This window comes from Anolis sagrei, chromosome 5 (assembly GCF_037176765.1).
Source record: "Anolis sagrei isolate rAnoSag1 chromosome 5, rAnoSag1.mat, whole genome shotgun sequence".
Classification (NCBI taxonomy): Eukaryota; Metazoa; Chordata; class Lepidosauria; order Squamata; family Dactyloidae; genus Anolis; species Anolis sagrei.
The window spans coordinates 116,151,960-116,176,089 of NC_090025.1; the positions used below are offsets into that span (position 1 = coordinate 116,151,960).

Below are 24,130 nucleotides of genomic sequence, written 5' to 3' on the forward strand. Positions count from 1 at the left end.
ATATTTTCAGCATGCCAAGTTGTGACAGGCACATTATGATTTAATTCCATGATCAATATGCTTTTCAAATACATATCAGTCTTGTTATTTTCTGGGATTAAAAAGTCATTCATAAAAGTGGTTTATGTTCAAATGGTTTATAAGGACTCCCCCCTCCCTAATTAAGTCATTTCCATTCCCTTGTGACACAATCTTCATAGCTGATTGAACACAGAGCCTGAATAAGCATAATCTTTTCTAATAATTTCAGTCTGTTCTGTTAAGTGTCAAAGGCAGAGTTAGCAATGATTAAGTTAAGCTAACTCTGACTCATCTTGTAAAAGAATATTGTAGCTGGTGTTGCATAGGAATTAATTACTAGGAGATATATAGCATTACACATTGACATATTAAATTGATGCATTTGGTCTCTATTATGTGCCAGGGGTATCATGTTAACACTCTCAATTGAAGGTCAGGGAGGGTCAATGGAAGGTCAATGAAATATAGCAATGCAAATTTAGGCAATCTGAATTATCATATTTGTGTCAGTAGGTTCTGCCCAGAGAGTAATGACAGTAGATTAACTGATTCTTGAACAAAATGATGTCATATTATTACCTTGGGTATAAAATTGTTAAATTATTTTATATTGGCCATCATGATATCCTTTTGCTCATTACACGCTGTAGCATTGTGTCAGGGGGCTTGAGGGAGTCCATTGTAAGTGACTCGGCTATACTTGGAGATTTCTCCCCTCCTCTTTTTCACCAGTTGATCTATTGGCTTCTCTAGGTAAGAGGAAGAGTTCCCAGGAACTCCACAGTTTGTCAACAAACAGCAAATAGCACTCACCTTCATGAGCATTATCATGAGCTGAAAGTCTGCAGTATCTTAAGGCAGTCATGTGGAGGCCACCATCATTAATGAACTATGATAGATTTGCACCTATACCAGCAATTTCTCCACATTTGTCATTTTTCCATGTAAGGAGTCATGTGTGTCTTTAACAAAAGGCAAAGCTACACACCTGGGCTTTCATTGGTTTGCTTTTTCTCATGAAGCATGTAAATTAATCTCCATCGCTGACAATACAGAGACTATATGTGTAGAAATTTTCATTTCCAAAAAAAGTAGACTGCAAATCACAAACCACACTGAGACAGCTTTCAAAAAAAAAAACGTTGCATTCTTAAACAGAGAATCAATTTTTATTGCTCTTTTCATTGTCTTTCTTTTTCCAAACAAGACCAGGACCATTGGCTGGGGTGTCTTATTATTTTAAGTTGAAATCTGCAGATGCAGACCCTTCCTTCATACATTGTCAAGAAAACAAAAAAAAATGTGACACTAAATTCACCACCCATTATCATGACCATGCATGCTTTCAAAATTTTCTTTTCCAAAGCTGGAACACCAAACTGCTTTGGACTTTCTGGTAGATCTAATGAGATTACAGTAAGACTTGATACCCATGGTTGTATTTACTTGCTCTCCAAAAAAATTCTCCTCAGAACTGTTTCTAGGTCTAGGTATCCTTCTAGACCAATAATCAATACACAAGGTTCACTTTTATCTGTGCTTTCAGGTATCCATGGGGGGGGGGGGGTGTCTTGTTGTATTACCATGTTAAAAGGTTTGGGATATGTTTCAGGTTAAACATGGCTTCCTTTATATTTGTAATCTTTCTCTTGTATCACTGCCCCCTTTCCAGACACAGACAAGTTTTGGTTGAATTCAGGTTCCAGCCCAATAAGACAACATACATATGTGCAGGAAGTCCTGAAATCTTTTATGATATTACATACTTTTAAAATTCTATTTCACCTACTTAGTTCTGTACAGATTGTAATCCAATATAGATATGGATGTGTGAAGATGAATTCCATGAAGTAATTGCTCCCATTCCACAATATATTTATGTTCAAGATACTTTTGAACATGAGGTGCAAGCTATGCATATGACGTGGGACACATGATCTAGGAACAATATGTATACATTATATATAGTAAGTGAGCCTGTATGTATTGCAATGGTGGCTTGTGACTTCAATTTCAGTTAGCCAATCATAAGCATTAGTTTGTATACGAGCTATCCAAGGTGCAGAACCACATAATTGCTTCAGAATAATTAATTCAGAATATTGAATGGCCTTCTTAAATTCTGAATTAATGCCAGAAATTGATGTATCACTATACTGTTTTAGAGATGATCAACTACTACAAATTCATTGGGATATTGAATATCGGAAAGTTAATGCTTCCACTCCAGTTGGGATTGGGGTTTTAACAGGAAGTCCAGTGACTGTTCCTTTCAGTAAGTGTGATGAGTATCTCTTATATGATAGGAGGGGAAAATGAGAGCTATTTCCCTGAGATGGTGTAGTGCACATGTGGTTATTTTTAGTAGTAATGGAATTGACTTCCCTCTCCCTGTGCAGCTGGGAGGTAAGGGTCTTTGCCATCTCCACTGGGGAAGAGACAAAAAGAAAGTAGCTCCAGCCAGAGCTACTTTCTGGGGTAGAGCTACATGGGTTAGAATTCCGCCCCTTGTATTCATTATGTTCTGGAAGCTGACCCACCCTCCCACCCATTAACAAAACAATTAATTGGTCACCTTTGGGGTCGGGCAGGAATCCCCCCTATGTTCTGGTGGGGGGGGGGGGTTGCCTACTCTATATTGTTCAAAGAGAGTGAATTGAGAAAGTGCGGTTTAAAATAGGCCATACTGGAAAACAGCAAGGGATTTATATTTTGGTTTACACCCAAGGCACACAATTGTGTGTAGGCCAGGAATGAAAACTCTCACCGGTGGTTGAAATAACTGAGGTGAGGGTGAATGGAAATGGCCTAGGAATGGGAGAGTCTGGCCTCAATAAATCTTTGGGTCAGAATTCTCCATCACATTTCCCTTAATGGTCACCCAGGGTTATTTCAGACAGGAAACTGGATGTTTTGCCAAATTAGCCAAGGAGTATGTATATTTATAAAATCATTATTGTTTAAAAAATTTTATTTTAAAAAGCAGCCCATTTCATCAAAAGGCACAGTTGGGCAACATCTTATGAAGGGTTATTCAGAATATACGTGGTTTGTCATGTTTTGTCTGTACTTTGCCATAGTATCCTTTCTTGGGTTTGCTGCAACATACTCCGCTGGAAAATGTATCATACCACAATTCTTCTTAAATGAACCACCTTTATCTGTTGCCATACCCTTCACATATACTGTAAAGCAAGTCTTATTCTTCCCAGCCAGCATTAAGAAAATGGGATTTGCAGTCCAAGAAATCAGGAGGATGGTATGTTAAGAAAAGACTGGATTAAGGGATTAAATCTATTTTGTTTAGAAAACATTTATTGGCAGCCTGTTCTTCCCTAAGGCTGCAAAGATTATACTCCATATGTTAGGAGGAAGAAGGATGTCTACACTGTCAAAGGCTTCTGCACTCCTTTTCCTTAGGAAAACCCCAATAGATTGGATGTATTCACTATTGTTACAGCACATTTTTATTTACAGGTTACAAGAATGAAAAGGGAAATTGCTTTAAGGAAGAAAAGGTCTCCTGAGCTTTTGCTACTGCATAATCACATGGCTTCAGCAAACCGCTTTAGAAAATTTTAAATTCTTTCAAATGCCCAGAATGAAATTGCAAGCCATTGTTGTCCTTCAATGGGGCTTCTGGGTTAGAAACAGCTGAACAGAAGGAGGAGGAGTGTCCTGACATACATTGTGTGCCTCTCCGCCTGCTGTTCACTATGTATTTTTCCCCTTCTGTATACAGCTTAACTACACATTACATGCAAATATATGCTCTTTTATTTAATTTTTAAAAATAATGAATGAATGTATTTTGTATGGATCAAAAGGGAAAAACTTCTCCAGAGCAGAGGAGCTGTGGAAAGGAGCTACTTATACATTTTTTTGCTCTAAATGATTGACTCCATTCAGATTTCGACAATACAGTGTTCAACAGGGTATGTTTGAGGTAGCTGAGAGAGATGATTCCAGCCTGTTTCAAGACCTACAAATCTAGAAACTTTTGATATATTAGAACTACATTACCTATGATTTTAAACAGTATGAACATGTATTGTCGAAGGCTTTCATGGCTGGAATCACTGGGTTGTTGTAGGTTCTAGAACACGGCCATATAACCCGGATAAACCTACAACAACCCAGTATGAACATGATCCCAGATCTCAACAATACAAAGTTATTTGAATGACAGACCAACAGAAAGCATGCTCCAAAACTTCCTAGTCTACAATTTCCAAGAGCATTATAGATCATGGCAACTATCATAGATATCACCCTGAGCCAAGATTTATGAGATCATCAAGGCCCTTCATCTGATCTCTTTTTGAAACTTGGAAGTTACAAGTAAAGAATAATTGATTACAAATAACTCTTTCTTCTCAATACCAAAGACATTACTAGATATGATTTTACTATAAAAAAAACTTATTCACTCTTTTCCTGGCAACTCCAAGTTTTAAGCTAATTTGATCAATATGGGGGTTTGGCCAATTGAAAACAAGGGTTTAGAAATCACAAAGGTGAAGTGATGACTTGTACTTTGTGAGTATTGAGATGATAATCAGATGAATATGTGTTTTTTAGGCCAGTGGTTTCTTGCATTCTTCTATATTTATTAGTTAGAATGGTTTTTAATTGAATTACTTCTAGAAATGGTAAACAAAATTCATTTTTGAATATTGCAATTGTATTAGTAACTACTTACATTACAATGTCATAATCATTACAATGGATGTTAGTTAGTTCTGAAAGTAATCTTTCTTGTTTAGTCTTGGATCCTTCAAATGGATTAAGAATCCAGCGAGTTCATCACTCATTTCAATTCATTGTACACCAAAAGTGGCTTAAACATCCATTTGTTATGAATGCTTGCCTTCTTGCACAGCATGGGGTTTGACTGGGTAGCCCTTATGGACTTTTCTATAGTTCTATAGATATCATAGAATATGATTGATGTGGGCCAGCATGCAAACCCTTTGTATTCTCATCACTCTTCATAGGAGCTAAAATGGATGGATGTTGTTTTATGTTACCCAATAGGATTTTGGTACTGGATTATGCAAACTCTTCAGTAACTCACTAGCCGCCTTTCATGTTTGAAAGATAAATCCTTGTTTCACACTCTAAACTCTCTCATAAATATATATACTGGAATCTTTGGACATTACAGAAGCAGAGCTTCAGATAAGGCTGGTGACTGTATCTTTTAAATGCTATCATAAAGAGATATATTTATTTACCCTAGCTGATGATCAGCCATCATGATGAGGTGGCATAACACAGAATAGCCATCATGATGACATAAAATAACTACAGAAACTGCCCAAAATGGCAATCAGAATGTGATCCCTGAATATCCCATAAGATTCTTGGAAAAGTGTTCTCAAGTTATTTCCAACAGAGCTGCAGTGTTGTGCTATGTATGAAAGCAACAACATGTGTCCTCTTCATGGTCTGCCCCAAAATACTGGATGGTGTTAGACATCAAATCATCTGGGAAGAGTCATTGTCTCCATTTCATATTACAAGCTTAAACCAGAAAAACAGCCATTGCTAGTATACCTGGAGTGAGTCTGATTGCTGCCAATTGACAGTAAAGTGGGCTATCGTTCCTAAAGTTGGAATTCATTTGTCAAAATTCTCCTCTGTAAAGTTTGAATGCCAAATACTCTTTGAACGATCTTTGCAAACTATGTGACATCTATATTTGATTTCCAGTCCTTGGTTTCGTATAAGTATATATTAATTCTGAATGTATGACTGTCCTTCATAATTGACATGGAATCATTTTAAAGAAATTGACATTATATGACACCTGGTGTGCAGCAATACTTCACTTTGACAATATTGAAGGACTGGTGTTCAATAACATTCCATACCTCACAGCTGACATTTTAACAAAGTTTTATATCTGATGCCTGTCAAAAAAATATCCAGTAATTACCAAAGTAATTCAAAGTACTAAATCTACAGAAATTAACATCAACGGTTTCATTGCAAATTTGAATTTAAGGTTTGATTGGGCATCATTTAGTTTCACCTAAGTATTAGCTTTTTAACTCATAAGATATTATCTTGATGCAACTTGGAAAAATCTTATAAGTTTTTGTATGTTCTTCATTCCTGCTGTACATGGTACTGAATGATACCATGAGAGCCAACTAACTCATTACATTTTTTAAATATTTGATATTAGTTCATTATTGTTTATTGATAAGCTCTTTCCTTTTGATATCAAACACTCTTGATGGCTATTTCAGTCTCTACTGTGACAATTTGTTATTTATCTGGCTACTTGTCATTACTTAATTTATAGTCCACTTTTCTCACATACAGCAATATGACAATTATGTTAGGTTTTCTTTTTGTTTTTAAACTGATTTGTTTTTATACTTTTGCCAAATATTTTTTGATTCTGAATAAATGTATCACTGTTTCTCAGAGGCAGAATGCACATCTGATTGATTTCTCCCATAAGTTTCTGATTTTGGTTTTGCATTGGTAAAATAACTATATTGGTCACCATTTTCTAGTCTCTGCCCTGGGTCATTTTAAATTGTTGTATGGTGATAGGTAAGCAAACACAAACAATAGTAGAGAAAAATCTATCAGATGGCCTTTAAATGATATTCACACCTATCTTCATTAAGTGACTGAGAGAGATCAAAACTTTGGGAATACCAAAGGAGAAAGGGAAGAAGCAAAGAAGATGAAACGTGTCCACTGACATCATGCACCTGCTGACATGCTGGCACAAATGTGGAAGGGACACATAGCACTAAAGTAAGTAGTGGAAACATAGTATGACGGAGAGGGGAAGTGATGTGTTTTACTCCTCAACTAAAAGGGATGGGGAAATCACAGGACAGAAACAAACCAGCGGTGGGAGGTACACAGCATTGTGTGATAGCTAGCTGAAATGCCAGTTTGCAAACATAGGCTAACAACCCTTTAAATGAGATATCAGAGCACATGAAATCTTATAGTGATATGCATTTTTCTAGCATTTTCCTACATATCACCATTATCTTTTCTGGAAAGAAAACAGGAAAATAGTAATTTCATTGTGCTTTCGAGTTAACAAGATTCATACATAGTAGAAGTTTCATTTTGTACTATTGTTGTTATTAATTTTTAGACATTAATTCAACATTCAAGGAGAAAATAAAACCTATTTCTTGGGAATATTGTTTCTCAACAAATGACCAAAATGTAACTCCAGTCATCCAGATTGTGCACTGAAAAGGCTATTTTGCTTGTTTTCTGACATTTCCAAAGTTCACACAATCCTGAGCAATGATGAAAGGTTATCGCTAGATAATACTGCCAATGAAAATTGCACAAGGTATTCCAGCTGCTCTATTTTCTATTTGCTTCTCCGGTTCTACCCTCTGTTCTTAGTTTTTGCTTTTATTAAATTAATTAATTCCCTAAAAACACAGTAAACAGAATAAACGGGCCAAAATTCAGAGAAAAGAACATTTACAAATAGAAGAGGGTGTACCTGAAGTCAGACCTTTGCTTGCTGTCATCTTAGGGGCTGTTTGCATATGTGTGTGTGTGTGTGACATGGGATTCAATAAGTGGAGCATTTCCAAAATAGCCAAGAGTTCACCATTACTTAGAAAAGGTTCTGGCTTTGTTTTTGTTTTGTTGTTGTTTTAAAAAGGTTTTGTTTCCAGTTTAAATGACTTAGTTCTTTACTTTTATATCCGTGAAGTCTGGTGTGGTAAGATTTGTTTTTTTATTAGTCTATGAGTGTACTTTGATACTCCTGCTTCTATTTTAAAGCTATCTTTACGTCTGAATCTATGTTGTCACTGCCACTGAGACTATTGTTTGTTTTACTTCTATCCCACCCTCTCCCCAAAAGCAAGAGTCAAGATTACTGAAACATTAAAATAAACACAATATATTTAAGGCTTACAAAAGATCAACACTAAAGTGAACATTATTAACATTAAAAACATTTTAAACAATTCAGTTAAAAATAATTAAAATCAGTTTAAGAAACAATAGTCACAACAGTATATCACCCTATTTAAAGCCCTTTCTTTAAAAAACCCTTCTGTTTCCAAAGGTTGTCTGCTAATGGGAGAACAACAGAGAGTATGCCTTAGAAGGGCCCCTCTTGAGGACCTCAGAACAGTGGTGTATTCAGGATTGGTCTCATTCATTGTGGAAATTCATAGTGACATCCCAGTGGGCCTTCTCCACTTCCTGCTCCAAAGTGTGGGAATGCCTATGTAAAGCTTCTTCGTGGGTTTTACACTAAAAAGGAAAGAGACTTTGGGAAGTAATTAATTCCAACCACTATAGTTAAAATTGATTTTTTTTGTCCCACGGGTTTGGCCCCTCTCACTTTAAAATACAAGTTTCAGACAAAATGGAAATCAATGTTGCAGGAGAAGCTGAAAAGCTTGGAGTTGTTACCCCAGTCTTCAATAACCTGGATATGACAAAGCCAAATCCATCAAGCAACATATCTGGGATGTAGAGTTGCAAGCATATCTGGAAGAAATGGGTAGGTTTGCAGACATCCCCTAACATGAGCAAGTATCCATGCAGTTTGGAGGAAGTGAAAACTGTCAGGCCTGTCCTATTACATTGCCACTTCTACAAGGACATACAATCTGTTTTTATTATTCCTTTTGTACAGAATATCCCTTTTGTACAGAATATCCCTATTAAAATATCTAATAGAAGATAGGGAATTATGGATCACTTTAATAGTGACTAAGTTTTGTGCTTTAGCTATAAAATTAAGGAGCCAGATTGCAGATTATGTTTTAACCTACACATTTTAATATCTATATTCAGAGATTTTAATCATCATTTGTAAACCATGCTTCAGAACCCACATGTTTTAGACTTGCTATGGATATGTTTCAAATATGAAGCCGATTATGATAGTTGCACATCTTGGACTTTCAGGTTTTAATCTTTTGAACTTCTGGCTTAAAAGTTTTAAAAAACCTTTGATTTTAATGTTTTGACATTTCAAACTCTTGGTCAGAAACCACACTAAAATTCAATAATATAACCATTATAATGCATTGAAAGGGACCTCCCATGTCTGTATAGGATACTTACAGGTGTATAGATCTCTAACTTAATTCTGAATAATGGAAGAAATTTCATTACTAAGATACACAGGCATAAGTACACAGTGGATGTGGAGTGTTTTATTTGACATTCTGAAACAACAATTTCAGCTGACAGGGAGGAAAATCTGCAATGGGTCTCTGCTTATGCTATAATGGGGCCTGAAGATGCAGAGACCCCTTGTGTAGGATGCAGAGACCCAGGTGAAACAGGTATCAATGAAGATCACAGTGGAATTGCACAACAGGGTGTTAGCTATGTGCATTTATCATTGATCCATCTATGTTGCACGACAGTTGTATTCAATATAGGGACTGCACAATGCAGACAGAACATATCTCTGCATGGTTGTTTTCAGTATTCTGCAATCATATACAATTTTGAACATGGCTTTTCAGATACCGTGGAGTTATATTAAGATAGAGAACCTATAGACATCTTCTATTAAATGCACAAAATAAATCATAATGTATTTCTATTGGTTAGGAAAGAGGAATTAGACAGTCCCGAGGATAAATTTCCAGAAAGTTGAATTTGGCTCAGCTTAACATAAGGCTTGCTAGGAAATAAATCTCCACTCTGTCCTCAACTAGTCATTTGTAACATCATTGTCTGTTATTAGAATTAGTAGTCAGTTATTTTAAATGACTAATCAGGAGGGGTTAGGGTTAGGGTTGGCACATGCCAAATAGCCCATTCTGCACTATTCACACAAAGAATGACATTCCTCCAGATAGGGGTATTCAGATCTATAACTATAAGGACAGAAGCTTCTACATGAGCTAGAACCCTATGTTATTTGGTTTTGTTTTTGTTTTTGTTATGGTGTGACTTCTAGGTCTATTAGGTCTATATGGCCCCACCCTTCCACTGAAATGTTCTTGGATATTGGGGGATGGGGTACTCAAAGTAAGTGATATTTGGTATGTAGGGACTCAGGATGGCCTTGCACTTGATTTATATGTTCTGATAACCGATAACAATAATGCTGGCTTATCTTACTTTACTATGAACCTTCTTTACTGCTTTTTAAAAACTTTTCTATAAACCATTTCCAAGCATAATAAATCACACAAGTCAGATCCTAAGATGAACATTTCCTTAGGTTATTAAGACCTTTCTTTGCATTAGTTCAAACTGTGATATGATTGCAAAACCACATGTGCATGCTGATCAATACTTAGAAATAGTATTCCCACCCCAGATTTAAAAACTGTCTTTTCATATTTTTATGGGTTTTTGATTATGAATTTTAAAAGAGCCTTCTCCTAAATATTGTGTTGTTTGTTTGATACCATATTCCTAGTCATAAAGTGAAACATGCTCTTTCATGTTCTACAAAATGATCCAAGATGATTTGATATTTCAGTTCTTTTCTGTGTTGTTGCCTTTGTGTTGTCTTATTAAGAAGCTATATGTATGTATGTTGCTGCTGCTTGCATTTATTTTCTTATCAATATGTCCATTTATTCATCAATACATAGCAGGGCAGCAACTCCAGACAAACAATACAAATTGCTGAAAATTGACAAAACCTAAAGGGCACAAGAAGGGAGAAACCAAATTAGACTTTAGAGTGGCAAAACTAATTGTGTTGTCAAACACATACAAAACAGTGGCACCAGGGGCTTATTTCAATAAGTAGGAAACAGATAAATAGGACTGTCCCCATCATTAAGCATAATATAATATGTGGCTTAGGTGAGCAAATCCCCCTTTTATGTATCTGAGTTTACTGTTGTTATTATTTTTTCATTTTATGATAATAAATACATTCAAAAGTGTATAAAGGAGCAAGATATTGTCAGCTACTTATATTGTGATTATTATATTATCTCCGTCCCATGTGTTAAATAACTTGGTTGTCTTTAACAATAATGTGCTTTGACTTTGTTGTTCTGCCTTCAGCTGGAAACTGTCTTGAATTGACCCTGTGTTGAACCATCCTTCTCCTACTTTCCTCTGAAAACACTACAAAATACATTTTCTCTCAAATAGTTCTAAGAAACAACTTAATGGTTTCACATAGAAAACTTGGGTACACTTGATTTTAAGCTCCTACCTCATTCCCAAATTATATGAGGATATACCACTATTCTACTTCTGATTGAGAATTGTTATTATATTTGGGCTTGTAGACTGTGTCAGCCCAGTTAACATCACTGATCATTGAAAATAAATAAATAAACAAGTTCATTATTATTATTATTATTATTATTATTATTATTATTATTATTATTACCCTGCGAGTGTCTGGCCTATGGGTGTCTACTTCTTCTCTTTCTGTTGCTATGTGCACTTCTACCTGTTTCACCTGGGCAAAGGAAAGAGGGAACCAACCACTTTTTTCTTTCTTTGATTGCCCACTTGCACACTGCTTTCCACCCCACAAACAGTGAAAAATAGGGTAGGTGGAAAAAGGATTGGAGGAAATGAGTACCCCTTCCTTTTTCTGCCTGCGTGATTGCTTGTTAGCATTCTCCATACCTGACACTTTTCCCTTTTTAACCATGCCCTTTATCACCCACACCTAAAAATTTAGAAGAAACATACCTTCCTCAATGTGTATCTTTTGCTAATATCCATATGGTCAATAAAATTGCTTTGAATTCTTTACATGAATTCTCTTGTTTTCCTTCTTCCAAACACCTTTCATTTGAACCATCTAAACAATTCTATAAACTTTCTTCAAATTTATTTTTGGGGAAGAGTTAATTTCTCAAATTAGACTAAAGACCAAGGAAGCTAAAGTCCAAAACACCTGGAGGAGCAGAGTTTGAGAAATACTGTTAAAGAGGAAGCTTGACTCTCATGTTAGCTTTTACTGCATTGTCAGATGATTTAATTTAATGTTATAGCAGCAGTCAAACAATTTTGTTGATATTAAACAGTAAAGATGAACAGTCCCTCTGAATCACCTTGAAAACAAAAATCTGCTCTTCACTCTTGACCTTTCTTTAAACTGAAGGAAATCTTGTTACGGCAGTACTTAATCGCAGGCACTAACTGCAGCGTCTTGCATCATATCATTACATTAACCTTGGCAGAAACATATTATGTGTTAGATTATTAAGACCTCGCTAATCATTTGGCCACATCTGTACTTTTCAAATTACTGCAAGAGGTGCTCTATACACCATGCATAACAATGACCATCTCTTTACTGGTATGACAGAAGTACTTTAAAACTGCTCAGATCCTAATTAGGAAAGCATACTGTTTGTAACAAAATTGTTACAGCTAAGCTGTGCTTTGGAGAGAACATATGGGGATAGGGTTATAGATCTTCAACTATCATTATTTTTAAATGGTAAAACGAAGCAACCTTTTAGGTTGTTCATTAGATGAAACTTCTGGAAATAGCTAAGGAAAGGGGAGAAAAGAAGAAGAAAAAGAAATAATCTATATGGGAGAAACATCCCTGAGAATCTGGAGCAAAGCACAACTTCGGGCCCAAGATGGAACCAACCACAAATGTTTACACTGCCATCCCATATTCCCCAGTCTCAGCACTCACTGCCTCCTTCCTTGTTTCTCATTATCAAGGCAGCAAACAGGCTCATGCTGGTTCTTCATTGCCTAGAGTGATCCTGGCAGGAGCAACAAGGCAATTGGAGAAGGGAGGGGAATAGAATTCTGGTGCCCTGGGAAATGTCATTTTAGGTGATGAGTGACTAACATGAGCCATGTTACACCTGTTGGCCTTTGGAACAGTAGAATGGCGAGGCTGGTAAGGGTGACCATCTGATGGCACCAAACTATTTTTGACATCACTGAACAGTCAAGACTCACTCTGACCCCCATAGCAACCAGAAGAGTGGGATATCCTAAACAAACTTGGGGCAAATCATGCATTCATCACTCCAGATTGAACCCAGGATAAGTGGTCAGTGTAGATCCACCCAAGGTCTACATCAATCTAATCTTATTGATTTCATGCCAGAATCACTGGGTTGCTGTGAGTTTTTCAGGCTGTATGGCCATATTCCAGCAGCATTCTGTCCTAATGTTTTGCCTGCATCTCTGGCTGGCATCTTCAGAGGTTCAGAGGTGAAACATTAGGAGAGAATGTTGCTGGAACATGACCATACAGCCCAAAAAACTGTCAGCAACCCAATCCAATCTCCTTTGGAAAAAAATCCAAATTGTGAGAATAAAACCTGTTATTTACTTCTGCCACTGAAAATCCAGGCCTTTTTTCAGATCACCATCTGAATATTTCTGTACTATATTGTAATTTTATATCTATGGTACTCTAGAATCTCTCAGTGCATTAAATAAAAATGTTCTCATTGTGACAGCTTGGGAGCCTATAGCCAAACACCGTATTTTGTTTAATGAATATTTGCACTGGTGTGTGTGTGTGTATCACATAGCAGCTTAGCAGTGGACAACAGGGCAAGATCTGGACCACAATGTGAATGTATATGTTATGTTGTGGTGAAAATATACTCTAGATTGAGAAAACCACTGTTTCACTCAAGATAAAAGCTGCTATTGCCAAAAGTTGTTATTGCTTGAGTACCCCTGCTCTGCAGTGGTCAAGACCAGAAGTGTTTTTGAGTTCTAGTTTTGCAAATTTTGGATTACCTGTATTTGCACACACACACACACACACACACACACACACACACACACCCCTGAATAATAAGATTGAAATAGAAATTCATTTCTGTTTTATATATAACTTATATGCACACCCAGAAGATAATCTTGTGCAACTTTGTTTAATAATTTGGTGCATGAAATAAAATTTGTGTACAATCAACATTCAGAATGCAAAGGTGTCACTATCTTGGCCACCCTTGTGTACAATTTTGGATTTGGAAATATTGTATCTCAGATTTCTGGATAAGGAATGCTCAATCTGTAGGATCTCTTTATGTAGAACTATCATTTGCAGAGGTGGGAGGGGAGGATACTAACCAGGATCAAAGCATGCGGCCCCAAAGCTGTTGTGAGGCTGCCTATACTGTAATGCTGAATGTACACACTATTAATAGGTAAATTGGCCCTTAATTGTACAGTTTGGCCTTCCAAATTTAATTCAAATTTTTATTTCCAGCAAAATGTGGTTATATGTCTAATTTATCCATGATATGAAATCTTGGTTCTATTATATTTCCTAATAGCATGTGCTTGCCAGAGTAAATCAAATAATGCAGAATATAGCTAAACATGACTAAACATTTTTTTTAAAAAAAACCCAAATTGTAGTCAGTAGAATTCTTTTTACCATTTAAACACAACAACCTTGATACATTATTAGAATTCTGTTTCATCTTATACGCAGTTCTGGAATATATACTCCCTATGAGTTGCAAATGTGGTTACCTTAACAGACCTCTAACACAAGATTAAGGAGATATAATAAGAAATAGTGGAGACCGAATATATATGAGGCAGGTTGTTTGTGTATCGTATTCAGTAATTGGAAGTCAGTTCTTCTTCCCACTATACCTATATCCACTAACATTATTTGGCATTCCTGTTTGTAACTTCTCTATACAATAATTATTCTCTGCTAAAAGTATGCTGTTGCAAAACTTATAAATGATCTTCTGGACAAGGGCACCAAAGGGCAACAAAAACCCGTAGAAAGGATAATTACATTTTTAATTGATCAGTAATTAATTATTTCTACCACAGTTCCAAGAAACGTAGACCTCCTTATAAAAGCCATCATCTCTCTCATTCAGGAGAAACCTTTACTCCTTGGAATTAACATCTATCACCCATTTATAAAGGGAGTTATCAAGTGTCTAACCTATTTTAATAGGAGTTCTTAAAATTTATGATTCAAGTATAAAAACATTTCATTAATTGGGTATGTGGATTTTACTATAACAGAAAGAGAAGAGAGGCTATCTTAACATGTGTTCAGGAGCTAAACTTCAGAATGTATTGAGAGGAATTCTCACACATTGTAATGTGTCTGTGTTGGTTTGAATAAGAAAAGCTATGTGAAATGTAATGTCCCTCCCAGCTTGCTGGTTTCCCCCCCCCCTTTTTTCCCTTGTTCTCACATCTCACTCAATTTCTTTCCTTCATAAGAAAGCTTCAAAAAGTGGGCTGTTGTAAGTTTTTTGGGCTGTATGGCCATGTTCCAAAAGCATTATCTCCTGATGTTTTGCCTTCGTTTATGGCAGGCATTCTCAGAGGTTGTGAGGTCTCACAGCCTCTGAGGATGCCTGCCTCACAACCTCTGAGGATGTCTGCCATGGCTGCAGATGAAATGTCAGGAGGGAATGCTTCTGGAACATGGCCATACAGCCTACAAAACTTACAACAACCCAGTGATTTCAGCCATGAAAGCTTTCAACAATACAAGTTTCAAAAAGCTTAAGATCAATCAGTTACACATAGCCACAGTATATACTCATGCATAAGTCAACTTCTTGCATTAGTCAAGGGCATGTTTTGGTGTCAAAATTACAGATTTTGAATTGATCCAAGGATAAGTCATGGGGTGAGTAGTCCCTGGCTGCCACTGTCATTTCCCTGCCCAGATACTCAAAAAGGCCAGATAGCCCCATGTTGAAGAGAAGGTTGGTGCTTCTTTTAAATTCTTATGAGGGGGATAGTTTCTTAGAAAAGAGTTAAGGTTCAGTATTCACATTGACCCATGGAGCTAAGTCCATGGATAGCTAAGTCATCCCAGTTTTGTGGGGTTGACTTTTTAATTAAAATTTCGAAACTTATACATGAATATATAGGGTAGTTAACTGGAAGTCATCCCTTTTCTTATTAAACTTTCAATTTAATTAAGCTGTATTGCAATTATAACTTTATGAGAAAATGCTCTTATTTTTACAGTGTAGATCATGTGTCTTGAGTGTTTGCTCATATTCTATGTCATATGGTAGCTTTGTACCTTGTTGTGGGTGTGAAGGCAATTACAAGGTAGACAGGAAGAGAATGTGATTTCTGCCACAGACCAGTGGCTAGGAGCACTCATATGTTTCAAAGCAATTTATCATCATTACTTTAAAAAATGTGAAAAGTTAACTTCAAAAACCCTAAAACTGTACAAGTAACAAACATCTTTTGAGGCCTTGAAATTATCACTGTATTGATAGTTTCTAAAAGTAACTTTATAAATTCTGGTGGCTCATTCCATTTTGCTCCAGCCATTCCTAAACTTCCTCTCCTCTTCTCATCTTTTGCCTTCTACCACTTTATACCTTAAGATAGAAAATGTTATTTCCCATGTGCTAAGAGAAATTCCTGATAAAGATTATTCAGCCTTTATCTGGCATTCCAAAACCCAAAATCTCCAAAATCCAAAACTGTTTGCATGAGTGGCTAGGGCCCCTTTCACACAGCTGAATAAAATCCCACATTATTTGCTTTGAACTGGGTTATATGGCAGTGTGGTTTCAGATATTCCAGTTGAAAGCAGATATTGTGGGTTATTCTGCCTTGAAATTCTGGGTTATGTGGTTTTGTTGAAAGGCCCTAGGAGTGAGACATATTTTATTTCTGATGGTTGAGTCTACACAAACTTTGCTTCATGCACAAAAGTACTAGAAATACAGTAAGAAGTCACCTTCAAACTATGTGTTTAAGATACATATGAAACATAAAAAACTTCAAATTTAGACAAGTCCTATCTGCAAGATTATGTACATTTTTGCAAATATATTCACTCATATTCAATAATCTCAAGAAATCAAAAATTCAATAGTCTTTTGGTTCCAATCATTTCAGATAAGGACTACTCAACTCTTTCTCATCTAGGCTCAGGTCACTTGATGGGCAGTTCCCATTTTGTGTCTCTAATTCGTGTCTATTAATCCTCTTGCATATAGACTGCCCTTTTTGTTTGTTTGTTTGTTTTCTTTTTGGGTATAAAATTTTATTGCGGTATATGAAGAAAAAAATATACAATCTTCCAAATTCAACAATCGGGATACACATATTACTTCCCAGTCCCACCCGTGAACCACCACCCATGACCTCTGACACCACGTCATATGGAACTAGTATATAACAAAACTATCCTTATCATTACATTAATAAATTATTTGTGCAACTATTTCAAACTCTATTTTGCCTTCTTTTTAAAAACATCCAAAGGCAAGTGCCATTTTGTAACTTATGTAACTTCTATTGAACATTTGTGGCAAGCAGACTGGTACTTACTTTACTTACTTAGGCGATCCCTTGTTGACCAAGTAAGATTGTCTTCCAAGTTTGATGAACTGGTGGTGGGTACGTATGTGACTGTGGAGCCCTATTCTTTACCTGCATGTTCCCCCACAGTAAGGGCTTGGGTTTCCAGGTGGAAGGTGGTCCTGATCTGGGTTGGCTTGACACACCTTCCTCTTGGCATGTTTCTCTCTTTCGCCCTCCATTCATGCCTCTTCAAATTCTACAACACTGCTGGTCACAACTGACCTCCAGCTAGAGTGCTCAAGGGCCAGGGCTTCCTAATTCTCTGTGTCTATGCCACGGTTTTTAAGATTGGCTTTGAGCCCATCTTTAAATCTCTTTTCCTGTCCTGCAACATTCCATTTCCTGTTCTTGAGTTCAGAGTAGATAGAGTAGACTGCTTTGGGAGATGGTGGTCGGGCATCCAGACAACGTGGCCAGTCCAGTTGATGGCGGAGGACCATTACTTCAGTGCTGGTGGTCTTTGCTTCTTTCAGCACGCTGACATTTGTCTGCCTATCTTCCCAGAAGTTTTGCAGGATTTTTGGAGGCAACGCTGATGGAATCGTTCCAGGAGTTGCATGTGACGTCTGTAGATAGTCCACGTTTCGCAGGCATAAAGCAGGGTTGGGAGGAAAATAGCTTTATAAACAAGTATCTTGGTATCCCTACAGATGTCCAGGTCCTCAAACACACTCTGCTTCATTTGGAAAAATGCTGCACTCAGAGCTCAGGCAGTGTTGTATTTCACTGTCAATGTTGACTTTTGTCAAGAGGTGGCTGCCAGGGTAGCAGAAATGGTCAACATTTTCTAATGTTACACCATTAAGCCTTATTTCTGGCATTGGAAAGGGATTGGCTGGTGACTGCTGGAAGAGCACTTTGGTTTTCTCAGTGTTCAATGATAGGCTGAGCTTCTTGTATGCTTCTACGAATGTGTTTAGAGTGGCTTGCAGGTCTTCTTCTGAATGCGCACAGATGATGTTGTCATCAGCATATTGGAGTTCTATAACCGATGTTGTTGTAACCTTGGTTTTGGCTTTCAGTCTGCTGAGGTTAAATAGCTTGCCATCTATCCGATAGATGATTTCCACTCTGGATGAGTGTAGAGGGTGTATGCCATGGTTTCTTGGTCCATAGGTGACCTTTGTGGCTTTGAAAAATCCCTGAGCATCATGGGTATCTGCCAGGTGTTGGATTTCTTCAGCCTTCTTTCTCCACCAGATGTTCTTAAGTTTGCAGCCTTCTTTGTCCACCAGATGTTCTTAAGTTCTCTGGTCCTTCTTTGTACCTCAGCTTTTGCACTGGCATACATCTTTTTCTTAGCAGCACAGTTGACGTCTCTCTGCTATGTTTGGAAGGCTTTCCTTGTCTTGTCAAATAGATGTTGGGTCTCATTGTCATTTTCATCAAACCAATCTAAATGTTTCTTGGTTTGATATCCAATAGTTTCTTCGCAAGCTGTGATGATGGAGGTCTCCTGTTTGTTCCAAAGTTCCTCAGCATTTTCGGGGTGTTCTATGAGTAGATGGTCCTTGAGTGCTGTTTGAAGGGCTTGTTTGGAGAGCTCCTGAAGGGCTTGGGTGTTCATTTTGTGCCTTGTCTTTCTTCCTTGGAGTCTGTGTTAGGGGGCGAGCTTGATAGCAATAGTGGATTGGATTATCCTGTGGTCTGTCCAGCAGTCATCAGCCCCTGTCATGGCTCTTGTGAAAAGCACGTCACGGTGGTCTCTGGCATGTATTATTACATAGTCTAAGAGGTGCCAGTGCTTTGACCAGGGGTGCTTCCATTATGTCTTCAGCTTGTTTTTCTGGCAGAAGAACGTGATGGTGATGACAAGGTTGTGTTCTGCACATTTGGAGAGACGCAGGATGGCATTCGAGTTGCTGTTTCCAACCCCGTCTTTTCCTATGTTCCCTGGTCACAGGTCGAAGTCTCATCTGACTCTTGCATTAAAGTTCCCCAAGAGGATGATTTTGTTCTCCTTAGGTATCTCTGATAGGACAGTGTTCTGCTGACAGTCAATTTTTTCCTTGATGACTTCATCAGCATCTAGTGTTTGTGCATAGGTACATATGATGGTTGCCTGTTGGTTTGTGGCAAGGATAATTTGGAGGGTTGAGAGTCGTTCGTTGATGCCAGTGGGTGCTTCGGTCAGATACTTCACCAGATCATTTCTGATAGCAAAGCCAACTCTATGTATTCTTTGTTCTTCTCCAGGCAGTCCCTTCCAGAAGAAGGTGTAGCCTCCTTTGTCTTCCTTCAGCTGTCCCTCTCCTGCTCTCCGGCTCTCTTGAAGTGCTGCTATGAAGTGCTGCACATGTTAATGTGTCCCAGCTTTCTTGCAATGATAGCAGTTTTGCGTTCAGGGCATTCACTGCCAGTGTTGTCCATCAGTGTCAGTACGGCAGTTCAGTCAGGGAAGGGAGACTATGTTTACGGCATCTTTTCTAGCCCCTTCCCCGTGTGGGGTGAGCAGTGTGGATCCTAAAAAGGGCTGCTCAGTCATGGATACAGCTGCCAAACTACTCAACTGTCTTGGACCTTGAGGTAAAACAACTGAGTCCGTATTCACCACCCATGTGCCAGTCTGTGACTAGGGGCTTCCAGATTTCACAGTCCTGCCCCCATTGCCACTCACTGATCGCCCTGGGACTTTTGTTGGTTTGTTTTTATTTTTCTTGGAAGACATCTGTGTGTGAGTTTTCTTTTTTAATGTGTGGAGGTCAGTGCACAGCTGATCAACACACAATCTTCATAGAGTGAGGTTCCACCAATTGGCATGGTTAACACAATGACCGTGGCTTCTCAGTCTGTTGCAGTCTTCTTCTGCCTTCACAGATGTTGTAACATGTACCATGTTATCCTGCGCCTGCTCCCCCATTGAGGTCTTTGGGTCTTTGGATTGTGCTTGATCTGGATTCTCCCCCATGGCTGCTCCTGGGAGTGCAGGATCCAGTCATTGCACCCACAGGTTTATTAGAACACGCAATCCCCCTCACCATGACAAGGTGACAATCCATCAAGGGGTTACCAGACCGATAGATAACTGGCAAATAGAGGGAGAAAATATGGAGGCAGTGACAGACTTTGTATTTCTAGGTGCAAAGATTACTACAGATGTAGACTGCAGCCAGGATGTTTACTTCTTGGGAGAAGAGCAATGACCAATCTCGATAAAATAGTGAAGAGTAGAGACATCACACTGGCAACAAAGATCTGTATAGTTAAAGCAATGGTATTCCCTGTAGTAACCTATGGATGTGAGAGCTGGACTATAAGGAAGGCTGAGCGAAGGACGATAGATATTTTGAACTGTGCTGTTGGAGGAAAATTCTGAGAGTGCCTTGGACCGTGAGAAGATCCAACCAGTCCATACTTCAGGAAATAAAGCCTGACTGCTCATTGGAGGGAAGGATATTAGAGGCAAAGATGAAGTACTTTGGCCACATAATGAGAAAACAGGAAAGCTTAGAGAAGGCAATGATGCTGGGGGAAATGGAAGGAAAAAGGAAGAAGGGGCAACCAAGGGCAAGATGGATTGATGGTATCCTTGAAGTGACTGGCTTGACTCTGAAGGAGCTGGAGGTGGCGACAGCCGACAGGGAGCTCTGACGTTGGCTGGTTCATGAGGTCACGAAGATTCATAAGCGACTGAATGAATAAACAACAAAATAGAACATTTTATGCATGTTTTCTCTAATGGGTTCCTTTGGGGGATCCCAATTTTAAATTCTTTCCTTCAAATATCTTGTAGTTGATAATATCTAAACCATTCCTTTATCTTTAGCTCTTCTCTCCCTTTCAATTTCCATTGTCCTTTTGCTTCCATTAGGCATCCCCTATACATTCCTCATTATATATTGGTTTTAGTACCGCTTCCAGAGGACGCAGCCATAAAGTGGTCTTTGTCTCCATTCCTTCCTCATATCTTCTCCACAATGCTAGAAGGCTAGCTCTTATCGGGTACCTACTAAAGTCTTTGTTAGCCTGATGGGGAAACCATTGTCATGCCGGAGCAGCACACAGGGCAACAAAGTTGCCCAGCATGCCTGCCATTTTAGCATGCTTGCTGGCAAAATAGCACAGGAGGTGGGAGGCATTTGATAAGGTCCTCGGTGTTGCACAACTCTGTTTCAATATATAAATAATCTAGTCAGCAAAATGAACTTTGCGGATCATGTTGTTCACTCAAATGGCGATGGGAGAGCCCCAGGGATTTAGGTACTGGTGCCAAAATGAGACTATTAGTCCCCCTGAAATACAAATCTCTCTCTTTAAATTAAATTTACCTCCAATTTTGAAAATTTTACCATTGCAGAGCATAAAATATTGAAAACGCATCTTTTTTTAAAAAAATCTATTCACTGTGTTTACTTTCTATTGATAACATGGGTGTGTTCATTTCCTTTGAATTTCTAAATGTTCAAGTAACCTTTTTAGTTAATGCAATGCTAAACATTTGGATAAGGGAAAAAATCATTTGTAAGGAAATAAATCTCTCCCCCCCCCCCTCACTCCTGGAACACCCCTAGACTTTTCTGTACCCACCATAATGCCCTACAATCTTCACAAAATGCTGGATTTTTTTCTAATACAAAACAGTAAACCCTTAGCTTTAATACTCCACCCACACTTCTGAAAACATTTCTTTTATGAGGAACCTAGGAGAGTCAGGTGTCATCACAACTTATAAACTACTGTGTCTCCTTGCACTTTGACATTTAAGTACTTATGGGGCATTATCATTGTAGTCAATAAATTTATTTGAAACATACTAGCTAAATCATAGACTTGAAAACTACACTACTCAGGAAAAAGAAAAGTGTCTTGAGACATGTTACAACATGTGATACCAGTTGCACAGTGTATGTTATTCAATACCTTGAGAGAAATGTGGCATTGAGGAAAATCTAGGAACTGGAGAACACATTTATTCTATCAGAAATGGTAAATAATTTGTTCCACAAGTACAACATGGCATGGGGAGAGGATGCACAGAATGAAATAGAAAATATTGGGTAATTAATTAAAATACTAGTAAATGCTAAACTTTGGATGTTTTTGCTAGTAACTAAGGGAATTGAGAAATTATAGATTGAAAATTTTGACCTTGCAGGGTTAAAATGAATAAATTGATTTTCTTCATTCTATAGTTTGCAAAGGACTCCAGAATATTTTATGGAAAATAAATTACATATATTTCTAGATTTGAAAAAAAAATGTTGTTGATAATGATGATTTCCTTTTGACAATTTGCAACATGGGCATTTAGATAAAGAAAAAGCTATTTCCAACAATCTTTCAGTTATTGGTTATCTCTTTTTGAACCTCCTCAAGGATCGTGTCAGCATTTTTAATAGTGGGTAATTATACATAGGCACTTGGGAAATCTTATTTGTTTTGTCTTTTACTATTTCCTTAATTACTTATTATGTATTAATGCCTTCTATATTCTTAGTCTTTGAGGAAGGCCCCAGAGCATACAGTGGGCTGAAATGCCCTGAGCAATATTATTAAACTCATACTTTCCTAGAAGTTTGAGATCTGGTTCCTTTCAATTTGGGGGAAGTGGGGAAAATGAGTGCTTGCCATTTTGGCTTCTATTTTCTCTGATAAGAAAAAAAAAATGCATTTTAAAACCTCAATATTGTTGTATTAGTGAATAACCTACATGCTACTGAACAATGGGATCTTAGGCCTCATCTAGACTGACCATTTAATGTAGTTTTAACCAGTATTGAAGAACATAGTTGTGCTGTGCAGATAATTATGTAGTGAATCCTGGAACCAGTTTGAAGCATGGCTTGTGATTACACAAACCATAGAGAATTGATGCACAATAAGTACTTTCTTTTGCACATGGGAATTTGCTGTCTGGCTCCTGCAATTCGAAGCTATCTTCGAACTGCATAGAGTAGTCAGTGTAGATGGGGCCCTGGACTACCTATTTCGATTTATCTTTTATCAATTTCATCACTTATTCTGTATTGTATTCATTATTTAATCTTATGTCTTGTCTGGATTCAATTTCAATTTGTTAGCTCTCATCTAGTCTGACACAGCGGCCAAGCACCGGTTCAAGGTTTGGACAGCCTCCTTGGTGACAGGTGAGAAGGAGTGACAGATTTGGACATCATCTGCATAGAGATAACATCGCATTCCGAAACTCCGGATGATCTCCCCCAGCAGCTTCATGTAGATGCTAAACAACATCGGGGACAGAATTGAACCCTTTGGGACTCCACACAACAATGGTTGTGGGGCCGAACAGGAGTCACCCAGTAACACCTTCTGGGACCATCCCTCGAGAAAGGATTGGAGCCACTGCAAAGCAGTACCCCCAAGTCCCATGTCTGCGAGGCGTCCCAAAAGGATACCATGGTCGACGGTATTGAAGGCCACTGAAAGGTCCAGCAAAACTAACAGGGACACACTCCCCCTGTCCAGCTCCCGGAGAAGATCATCTACCAAGGCGACCAAGGCTGTCTCAGTTCCATGTCCCAGACTGTGCCGGACCTAGATAATCAGTGTCTGCCAGAAATCCCTGGAGTTGTGTTGCCACCACATGTTCCATGACTTTGCCCAAGTAGGGGAGATTGGAAACTGGCCATGACTTTGCCCAAGTAGGGGAGATTGGAAATGGAATTTTAGAACTCGGTGAATGTTAGCCAATAGATTGGCTTTTCTTTTAGTTGTTATTGTATTAATTGATTGTTTTTAACTATTTGTGATTACTGCTGCTATGTATTTTACTTGTTGAATTGTTGGCATTGAATTGTGCCAGTTGTAAGCTGCCCTGAGTCCCCTCTAGGAGGTTGAGAAGGGCGGGTTAGAAGTACTCGAAATAAAT

The 24,130-nt window shown here is 38.0% G+C and overlaps 1 pseudogene; it reads left to right on the top strand.

Moving 5' to 3' along the window:
* Positions 1 to 24,130, top strand: part of LOC137097125 (uncharacterized) — a 167,713-nt pseudogene that overhangs the window by 127,685 nt on the left and 15,898 nt on the right.